The 10937-nt window shown below is 37.2% G+C and overlaps 1 protein-coding gene across 1 annotated transcript in view; it reads left to right on the top strand.

Moving 5' to 3' along the window:
* LOC131685167 (E3 ubiquitin-protein ligase RNF181) overlaps window positions 1–10937 on the top strand; it is a 48257-nt gene that overhangs the window by 18380 nt on the left and 18940 nt on the right. The window lies entirely within an intron of this gene.

Below are 10937 nucleotides of genomic sequence, written 5' to 3'. Positions count from 1 at the left end.
TCTATTGATGTCATCTCTGCTCTGTAAGTAACGGGTCTTTCCGGCTCTTCTTTATTGAAAATATCTTATTTTATCAAGATACCCTAAGCACTGTGCTGAATATAAATATAATTCTTGTCTTCAACAAAGTTGATTACAATACAATTTTGCTGAAGACACCAAGCCTCTGAAGAAATTTGGTTGAGGAATAGAATGATTACACAGAAAATTATCCAGCCATTTACTTGACATATTTTCCATCCTTCTATATAAACATGATCACTTGGTGGCTATTTTGAAGGAAAAGTGTTAAAAATATTAGAATGATCATATAAACAGACCCTGATCTGTTGGAAACAAACAGGAAACGCCACTTTTTATCATTTTCCTTCTACTTTCCGAAAAAAAAGCAAAGGTTTCGATCAGTCCCTGGTTTAATAGACCAGCCTGTTTTCTGGTTACATCCTCCCTCTGAGATACCCAAAAAATTGGCGCACAATCGTCCAACGCGGATTCAACAACGTACGGCTGTTGAACAACAAGCTGACCCAACGAAGGACCTTTTACACGGTGTTTTTGGTAGAACAACTTTATCCAAAAAAAAATCAGCATCTCTGAAACTTCGGGATATGACAGAATGGACTTTCCCCCTTTCATTTACAACCAACATCAAAATAATCCGTCGGGATATCTGTCGTTTTTTGTGAAAACAGGTTTTATATTGGAACGAGTTCACATTTCTACCCCTAGATGGTGCTTTAGACATTCAAACAACACTGATAGACAATTTAATTGCTTACAAATTTTCCAAAAACAAAAAATCGAGGCGTAGTGTTTTGGAATTTCCTCGCACTTATGTTATTTGTAAAAAAAATACACCCAGGTTTTTTACGCGGTTTTTTTACGCGGATTTTCCAATTAACGCGGTTTTTGCAAAATATATTCTAAGTCCTTTTGAATGCAAAAGATTTAGAAGATTTTCGGAAAGATGGAAGAGACGGGTTTGGAAGATTCCTTATGGCCCGCACCTCAACAGTATGGGTATTTTCGGAATGGTCTTGAGAAGTAGGTGCCAGAAATTGATTTTTGACGCTATTTTGAATTCAAAGCTGGCGACTTCCGGTTTAGAGAAATTCGCTATAACCTAATCATAATGGGTATTTTTGGAGTGGTCTTGAGAAGTAGGTGCCAGAAATTGATTTTTGACGCCATTTTGAAATCAAAGATGGCGACCTCTGATTTCGCGAAATTCGCTATAACCCAATCAATATTGGTATTTTTGGAAGTTGAAGTTGTAGTACAAATAGTTTTAATTAAACAATTGAATTTACTTAAATTTAAGCAATATGTTTAATTTGAATAAATTCAAACCCCCAACTCATACCGCATACGTCTCTTTCTTCTTTCTCTCTTCTATTCTCACCGCACGTTCCTGGATGAACACATAAAAATATTTTGCATTTTGCTAGTTTATGATTAGATCATATATTTGAGGGTGATTTAGATGATTGCCCAAATTTTTTATGCGGGAATTTCGCTTAACCGGAAGTCGCCATCTTTGATTTCAAAATGGCGTCAAAGATCAATTTCTGGCACCTACTCTTCAATACCATTCCGAGAATACCAATATTGTTGGGGTGTGGGCCATAAGGAGTCTTCCAGACACGTCTCTTCCATCTTTCCGAAAATCTTCGAAAGTCTTTTGCATGCAAAAGGACTTAGAATATATTTTGCAAAAACCGTGTTAATTGCGAAATCCACGCAAAAAAAAATTCAAAAATATTCTAAGTATTTTGCTGAGTTTTTTTCACGCGGATTTTCGAATTAACGCGGTTTTTTACGCGGATTTTCCAATTAACGCGGTTTTTTTACGCGGTACGTATCCCCGCGTAAAAAAACCTAGGTGTAGTTGGGTTTAGTCGAAAAATGCATTCAGAGGAATTTCAGTGCTTGAAAAGTCTCATCTTTAAATAGAAAATTATAATTGCAGATTCATCCTGATATAGGGCACCATTGATGTCTTTGAAATAAGGAGACAGACAAGTGATCAAACTTGTGCGATATGAATCTTCTTTTAAAAGATTTAAAAGGGTGATTTTTCACGCAGAAAAAACTTTTCCAATAACATATCTTTGTCTTCTTTTCTATTTCTTTGTTTGATCCCGAGAATAACGAATGCTTTCTTGAATGAATCTGCTCCCCCATCGCCCCTTGTCTTGTAAACAACATATGACTTAAATTCTAAAATTTCGGTTTAAACTAACTCCATAATACATTTCTCGACAAACATACAGGGCCGCCGAGAGGGGGGGGGACCGGGGTGTTTCCCCCCGGGCCCGGAGTTTTGAAGGGGGCCCGGATTTTTAACAGAAACCAAAATTTTGATAAATACTTTTTCGACAAAATTTTATTTGAGAATACAATTAAAAATTCAATATCTTGTGTATGAGGTAACTAGAATAGCGAAAATTCTACTAACATTTTGATAGTTTTGTTTTGAATTTTATATGTCATGGAGCATGAAGAGAAGATCTCTCAGTTCACAATCCTTCAGCTGCCAATGATTCTAAGATGCATATGTTCAACTAAATTGCTAAATTGTGTTTGATTGATTTCGAAGAGAAAATTGAACTCTGCTACCAAACTAATTCAACTAGTTAGCAAGATTAGCTAACTAATGTAGCTAGTTAAATCCGCATTCAAAATCTTTTCGTTTTGCAGGAGTGAGCGTGAGATTTTGAACGTCGCTTCCTGAACGTAACGATTTTATTTTTATTTTTGAACTATTTTCTAGAAATCAGTTACAACATTCTTGTAAAATAATTTAAGGTGTGCTAACACCAACACAAATAAAAGAACAATCCATGTTTTATAGGACTATGAATGTTTTCGAAACCAGCATAGCGTAAAATCCAACCAAAACCCTTATTTGAAATTTGATCCATGTTTCTCGTTTTTGTTCCATTGTTTTATTCCTACATGGATTTGTATTGTATTTGTATTTCTACCATTGTAAGATTCTGCCTTTGTGCCTTTCTCATATAAAGAAAGGCTATGCAATCACTGTAAAAATCGACTTTTTAACCGAGGCCCGGAGGGCCGAGTGTCATACACCATTCGATTCAGTTCGTCGAGATCGGCAAATGTCTGTGTGTATGTATGTGTGTGTGTGTATGTGTGTGTGTCATTTAAACTCACACAATTTTCTCAGAGATGGCTGAACCGATTTTCGCAAACTTAGTTTCATCTGAAAGGTATAACGCTCCCATAAGCTGCTATTGAATTTTTAGTTGATCCGACTTCCGGTTCCGGAGTTACGGGTTGAAGAGTGCGGTCACACAGCAAATTCCCATATAAACTGGTACCACCATGATGTTAAAATGATGTAAAATATATTAAAATTGATGTAATATTACTCTAGTTTGCGGGTCTGGATCACTAATGATCAATTAAAACAGCTTTGACCACATTGGCCACCTATGACGGTTCATGACGCCCCCGGGGAACTCGCCAAGTTCCTAAGCTAATATCACACCCATTCCACAACGAATTCTCTACCGATTTTTACAAACTTGATTTCAAATGAAAGACACAGTAATACTGTTGACTGCTGCTGAATTTCATTCGGTTCTGACTCTTGCTTCCGGAGTTACTGGGGTGTTAGTAAGGATACACTGGAATTTCCCATATAAATCGGTACAATCGTAATACCTCAGAGGCTAAAAACTATTGAAATGGTCACCAAATTACTTCTAATCGCAGATCTAGATCACTGATTGCCAAACAAACATTCTTTGAATATATTGTCCACTATCGACGATTGCGGAAGTCCGGAATTCCGGTCATATTCCACAATTAAAGTCACATCGGTTCTTCGGTGATGACTGAACCGATCTTCTCAAACCAAGTCTCAAATGGAAGGCAAAATATGCAGTTCAGCATTGCGTCGCCGCCCCTCCCCCCGCCTTGCCCTTACACGTCCCTCCTTCATCACTCCCCTCCTCTTGGACCACCCTCATGCCCGCATTTCCTTCATACACCCCGTATACCGAAATAAGCTGAAGGATTTCTGACTCATCCTCCACTCCCACTCTCCTAACACCCCATTCCCTCCACTTTCAAACCCATTCCACTAACATTTCAAAATATAATCACATGAAGATAATATTGAACTCATGCTGATTAAGCTAATTAAATATTATTCTTTTTCCTTTCTCATATAGAAAGGTTATGCAATTGCTCCAAAAACCGACATTCTAACCGAGGCCCGGAGGGCCGAGTCTCATATAACATTCGACTTAGTTCGCCGAGATCGCAAAATATCTGTGTGTATGTGTGTTTGTATGTATGTGTGTATGTATGTGTGTATGTATGTATGTATGTATGTGTGTGTATGCGCGGATTTGTTAACAAAATGTCCACATCGGTTACTCGGAGATGGCTGAACCGATTTTTACAAAGTAAGATTCAAATGAAAGGTATCATATTCCCATAGGTTGCTATTGAATTTCATTTTCAACCGATATCTTGTTCCGGATTACGAGTTGAAGAGTATGGTTACAAAACAAAATTTGTTGATTTGTCCACATCGGTTTCTCGGAATTTTCTGAACTGATTTTGACAAACTTGATTTTAAATGAAAGGTCCATCAGCTGCTGTTGAATTTTGTGTGGATCCGAGTTCTGGATCCTGAATTACAGGGTGATACGTACGATCACGCAGCAAATCCCGATTCTAACGAATTCTGCGATGAATGTAAAAAGGTGGATTTTTTTCCAAAATGTAAACAAAACCGTTGAATTTGTAGATCTAGGTCACCAACATTCATTCAAAGTCTCTTTGGCCACACTGGTCACCATCGACGGATCCGGAAGCATCCAAATTCAGAATAACGGTTATATTGGTTTCTCGAAAATGGCTAGACAGATTTGATCAACTTAGTCTCAAATGAAAGGTGTTGCGTCCCCGGAAACCGATATTAAATTCCATCTCCATCCGACTTCCGGCTCCGGAGTTACGGGTGGTGGAGTGCGATCACATAGAAAACTCCGATTCAAACCGATACCGCGATGAATGCAAAAAGGTGCTCTTATATATACTTACCAAGTGTAATAAGAATGAAAGACATTTCCATAATGTTATATTGTACGAACCAGCTATTAAATCATAGTTTGGAGAAATGAGAAAGGCACAATTGCACCTCTAGGTGGATTAAAACAGGTTTTTATCTTTTTGCATACTTTTATTTTATCCATTTTTTTACGTTCCTTACTTTAGCTTTTTGCCTTTCTCAATAGAAAGGTATTGCAATTGCTCTGAAAACCGGCTTTTTAACGGAGGCCCGGAGGGCCGAGTGACATATACCATTCGATTCAGTTCGTCGAGTTCGGCAAATGTCTGTGTGTGTATGTATGTGTGTATGTATGTATGTGTGTGTGTATGTGCGTATGTGTGACCAAAAATGTCACTCATTTTTCTCAGAGATGGCTGAACCGATTTTGACAAACTTAGTCTCAAATGAAAGATGCAACGTTCCCATAGGCTGCTATCGAATTTCTAATGGATCCGACTTCCGGTTCCGGAATTACAGGGTGATGAGTACGAACACGCAGAAAATGTCGATTTTAAGAAATTCTGCAATGAATGTATAAAGGTGAAAATTTTTCCAAAATATGACCACAACTGCTTCGATTTGTAGTATTAGGTCACTAACATCCATTCAAAGTCTACTTGGCCACATTGGCCACCATCATCGGTTCCGGAAGCCCCGGTGGAAGTATCTAAATTCAGAATAACAGTCACATCGGTTTCTCGGACTTTCTTAAACTTGACCTCAAATGAAAAGTATTGCGTCCCCGTAAATGGCTATTTAATTTCATCCCGATCCGACTTCCGGTTCCGGAGTTATAGGTTGTGGCGTGCGATCACATAGCAAATTGTGATTCAAACCGATACTCCGATGAAAGCAAAAAAGGTAAAAATTTCGCTAAAATGTCTCTCAAACAACTTAAATTTGCTGTTCTAGGTCACCGACGGCCAACCAAACTTTCGTTGACTACATTGACCACCATAGATGGTTCCGGAAGTGCCCGGGAAAAGCGGCCATCTTTCAAAATTTACGAACTCACATCAGTTTCCCGGAAATGGTTTGGCCGATTTTCACAAACTTAGTCCCAAATGATAGCTATAATGTCCCCACAGATGTCTATAAAATTTCGTATGGATCGCTTATATGGGTCCGGAAATATAGACTAAATCGTCCGGTCACAAATGAAATTCCCATATAAGTCGGAACTCTAATTTTTTTTTCAAAGGATCCTATGAAATTTCAGAAATCGAATTCGTATTTTTGATGCCAAACATCTTTAAAATGCATGAAACGTCGAGATTTTATGTTACCTCGAAATTTTTTTTATCAAAATCGACTTTTTCGGGCTTTGCCGATTTCGCACCTTTTTTCAGTTCAATATTACCGTGGCTGCTTTTTCTTTTTCAAAATTTTAGAACTCGAATAATGATTTATTTTCCTGAATATAGTTGTCATGTGATGTGTAATAATAAAATGTAATATATGCATTTAAAAGTTTTTAATGAATATAAACAACGCACACATTCTCGTGATTCATGATTGAGAAAGGCACAATTGCACCGCTAGGTGGATTAAAATAGGTTTTTTCTATTGCTAACACTATCATTTACTTTAATTTATAGTTTTTTCTCTGTTATTTAATATTATTCGCATTTTTGCCTTTCTCATATAGAAAGGTTATGCAATCACTCTGAAAAACGTCAACCTAATCCCTAATTTTTTTTCGACTCGCACAGGGTTTCTGGATTTTAACAGGGGCGTAGTTGATGGTTTACGGAAAGGGGTTACACCCCCCCCCCCTCTACTGTTCACTCCCCTCCTTTAAAAATCTCCTTAAATCACCCCTCAGACCACCACCTCATACCCCTCTCTTTCAACCCCATCATCTTTAAACCACCACTATATCACAAAGCATACCAATTTAAGCTTGGGAGTCGTTCGTTCATGGGACTTTCGCCCTCTTCACATACCCACCCCCGCATGACAAAATGAGTTAGTAAGCAGATAACATTGATCTAATGCTGATTAGGCGAATGGAGTATGATATTTTTTTGTTTCAAGTGTTTCACCGTCGACACGTAGCTCATCAAGTTCGTGGCTGGCATGCCATTGTGTATAAGTGCAAAGTGTACTAAGAATGTAATGGACATTTACACGATTATGTTGAACATAAAAAGCCTCAGTGCCATAGTTTAGAGAAATGAGAAAGGCACAATTGCACCGCTAGGTGGATTAAAACAGGTTTTTTGAAAAAAATCTGCTTTCTTAATTTTTTTCTTATTGTTTCATATTTAAATACCTTGCTTTTTTATTTGTTTCTTTTGTCATTCCATCTAGTTTTTAGAATTTGTCTATTTGCTACATTTATTCTTGTCATAGCGTTTTTCTATTTCCTTTTTTCATATTTTTTGCATTTCCAAAAGCAATTTTACTTATTCAAATTCATTCCAATTTGTCTTATTGTTTATTTTTTTACCTTTCTCCTATTTTTTCCTCATTTTCTAGTTTTTAGCTTTCCGTTTATCGTAGTTTTATTTTTTCCCATTGTTCATTTAATATAATTTTATTTATTTTTATACGTTTTTTCTTAAGATTTAATTCGTTATTGTTATTTCTTCATGTTTTCCATTTAACCTATTTTGAAAGTACTTTTTCAGTTGACCATTTTCCTATACGGTAACATTGATTTTTTTTTTATTTTCCTAAAAATCATTTGATTTATCTTTTCTTAACACTATGCGCACTTTTTCTTAATTTTACATTTAGTTCGTTGTTTGAATTTATTTCAAATTTCATTTCTAGTGCTTTTTCTATTCTTTAAATAGTATCCATTTTATTCATTTTTTTCGTGTTAATATCTTCGTTTTTGTGTTTCTATAGTATACCATGTTGGCTTTTTCCTATGATTTTTTGTTTTCCATTTTGTCTGTTTGCTCCGTTTTTGTTCAATACTTACGATTTTCTTTACTTTTTCGTCTTTTAATCATTTAAATTTTCCAGCTTTTCAAAATTTTCTGGTTCGTTCATTTTTTTTTTAATTTCTTTATGGTTATTTTATTCTTGTCTTTTATATATACTCCTCTAGTTTTATGCATTCTTAACGTTTTATTTATTTTTTCTATTACTTTATATATGTCTTGTTTTTAATGTTATATAAATTTTATTATTCTTGATTTATCGAGTTTTTTCAGTTTTATGCTTTTTTATATTAATGTTTGCATTCATTTTAGTAGTTTTTTTGTCATTTTCATTGATTCTAAAAAAATTTCCTACTTCTCTATCGATTTTTCATTATTTCACCATTTGTTCAATAACGTTCGACTTTTTTAATCTTCGCAATATGTTTTTCTAGTTTCCTGTTTTCCTTTATCAATCGGTTTTGTTTTGGTTTTTCTCGATAAAACCTTTTTTGACAATTGACATTAATTTGTTTATTTGGTTGATTTTGTTATTTTTAGCTCTTTTGTACATTCTTTTAATATTTAGTTTTGCCGTTGATCGCCCTTTGGATATTTTTAATTTTTGTAATTACTACATTTTTAATCTTGCCATTTCCTTACTTTTATAAATACTATTAACAAAAATGGCGCTTTTCAAAGTCAAAACTGTCGAAGAGGTATTAAAAACTCCCAAAGTATAAAAATACTCTGCGTTTTTTCCTTCATTGGCACTACAACGAACTAGAGCAAAAAATGGTCCATGAATATAAAATTTCAGTGTACTATACATAATATCAGTGAACTCCAATGGATTTCAAACATTGACTTTTTTGTACTCAGGCAATACACAGTAGTGGAGGCCCGTACGTTGGACCCCCCGGGCCCGTATTTTCTCTCTGCGGGCCTGCAAACATATGATTACGGCTTAAAAGCCAACTGTCAAGATTCTCTTTGAAAGAAAATCCCGGACAAACCGTTACTCACCAATAGGGTTGCCACCTCTGGAGCGGCTGTGACCCGAAGATTTTCACTGACCCGGGGGATGGTGGATTATGAGTGAAACTAGACAGAAATTGGAATCAAAGCGATTGCTCGACATTTTAGAGTACTTTAATCGCTTTTTATTATCTAATGATCTAAAACTCTTCATATGTTTGTCGACATTTCGTCACATTAACATCCATTGCAACTTGTTCGTCGATAAGTCTAATTGACCTTCTCAAATTTATGATGTTTGACAGAAACAAAAAAACTATATGAGCTTTTGGTTCAAGTTTGTAGACTTTTCCGATAGATTCGAGGGAACTTCCCTTCAGCGGAATTTTTTGCATAAAATTGTTGAAAAAAGACACCGTGACACGCGGCGGAAGAACCAATGTGTGTTACATGTTCATTTGAATCGGAGGTCGTATTGTGCGGTTCAACATTTTCAGTTATAGCCGAGTTTATGGTCGTTCCCAATGGTCGACGTTCGATTCTGGTTAGATCAACGGCTTACTTTAAGTGGGTCTCTCCATCAACGCTTGTAATGTCATTGAAGCTCCGTTTCCTAAAATGCCTGGAGTAAAGGTCAAATTCAACATTGATCAAACCGTACCACCTTCAAGGAATGCTTGCTATAATGTTCCTGCAGCTTTCCGGGAGGCCGTCCGGAAACATCTGTATGTAGCGGTTGCCCACTACTCGGGTTCTGTTTGCCTGGTGGACCCTTCTTTTCAGGGCGGCCCCGGCGCCTCTACAAGAATTTCGGTCTACTCGCCATAAACGATCCCGGAAGTCACTGCATTGCACTTCCCAGGGGGAACCTCTGTCCGCCCTGCTTCATTCTTCTTGACGATTAGCTGTAGAGGAAAGCTTGGCTCGTTTGACTTATTCTCCACAGCGAGAACGGTCGGTGATTCGATTCCTTAGCGCTTAGTAGGTGTAGAGAAAACACTTCTTTTTTCGTTTAGCTTACCTCGTTTAGCCTTAATGGCGAATCGACACCGCTTTGACGTGTGGCCGAACCACGGGCCGGCACTATGACGGGTTTTCACTGACCGTCGCACGCGCGCACTTCACTTCCCGTTGCATTAGTGGCGGAAAACTGTCCCGAAAAGGGGATACGGGCGTCTGTTTATAACCATGGTTCGTCACTAACTGGTTTTACGATGGCCGCCTTCCGCACTCCACAAAACAAACACCAATAAAACGCGTAGCTGTCATCGCTATGGCACGGCATAATCAGCCCACTGTTGCAGCGAAAGGAGAGTGGTACATTACTAAACCCTATGCTATTTATTTACAAATACACAACAAAAATTACTACACCTATCTGGACTAATGATAACGTTTAAACGAAATTTACATAAAAAACTTCTTCTTCTTCTTCTTCGCTTCTGTTTGGCTTGTTTGTGAAACAAAGCTCAAAATGGCACAGCATACAAAGCTATATTGCCAGTTAATTTTCGTTTATAGTCCAATGGACTTTACTTTCTGTGACCAACCGACGATAAACTCGCAGTGCCACAAAATTGGTCCACCACAGCACGAGTAATTCGCCCAATCAAGGTTAAAAATGCGAATTATCTAGCAGTCGGTGAAAACCAACATGGCGACACGTTGAAATTTTCACCGGAAGTCCACATAAAAAACTTGAACGAGCATAATGAACAGCGGTGAGTTTTGTTGCAATAACAATACACTCTACGGAGAGAGTACGCACAAATAGGTTATTTCCACCCAGTGCTAACCCTGACGGGCTACACGTCTTAAAGAAAAGGGTGCTCCAGGGTAAGGGATGAAATGACTGTTCGTCCGATTGTCAACATGAGGGCCCCCAACAAAACGATAAAACGGGAGTATTAAAGAGTTCCACTTATACAAGAGATGAAAATCAAGCTACACGACGAAAATCTTTTTTCAAAGCTAGAGTTAAGCAAGAAGTCCCG

This window comes from Topomyia yanbarensis, chromosome 1 (assembly GCF_030247195.1).
Source record: "Topomyia yanbarensis strain Yona2022 chromosome 1, ASM3024719v1, whole genome shotgun sequence".
NCBI classification, from domain to species: Eukaryota; Metazoa; Arthropoda; class Insecta; order Diptera; family Culicidae; genus Topomyia; species Topomyia yanbarensis.
The sequence above is the reverse complement of the archived record's forward strand: the minus strand, read 5'-3'. Positions and strand labels throughout refer to the sequence as shown.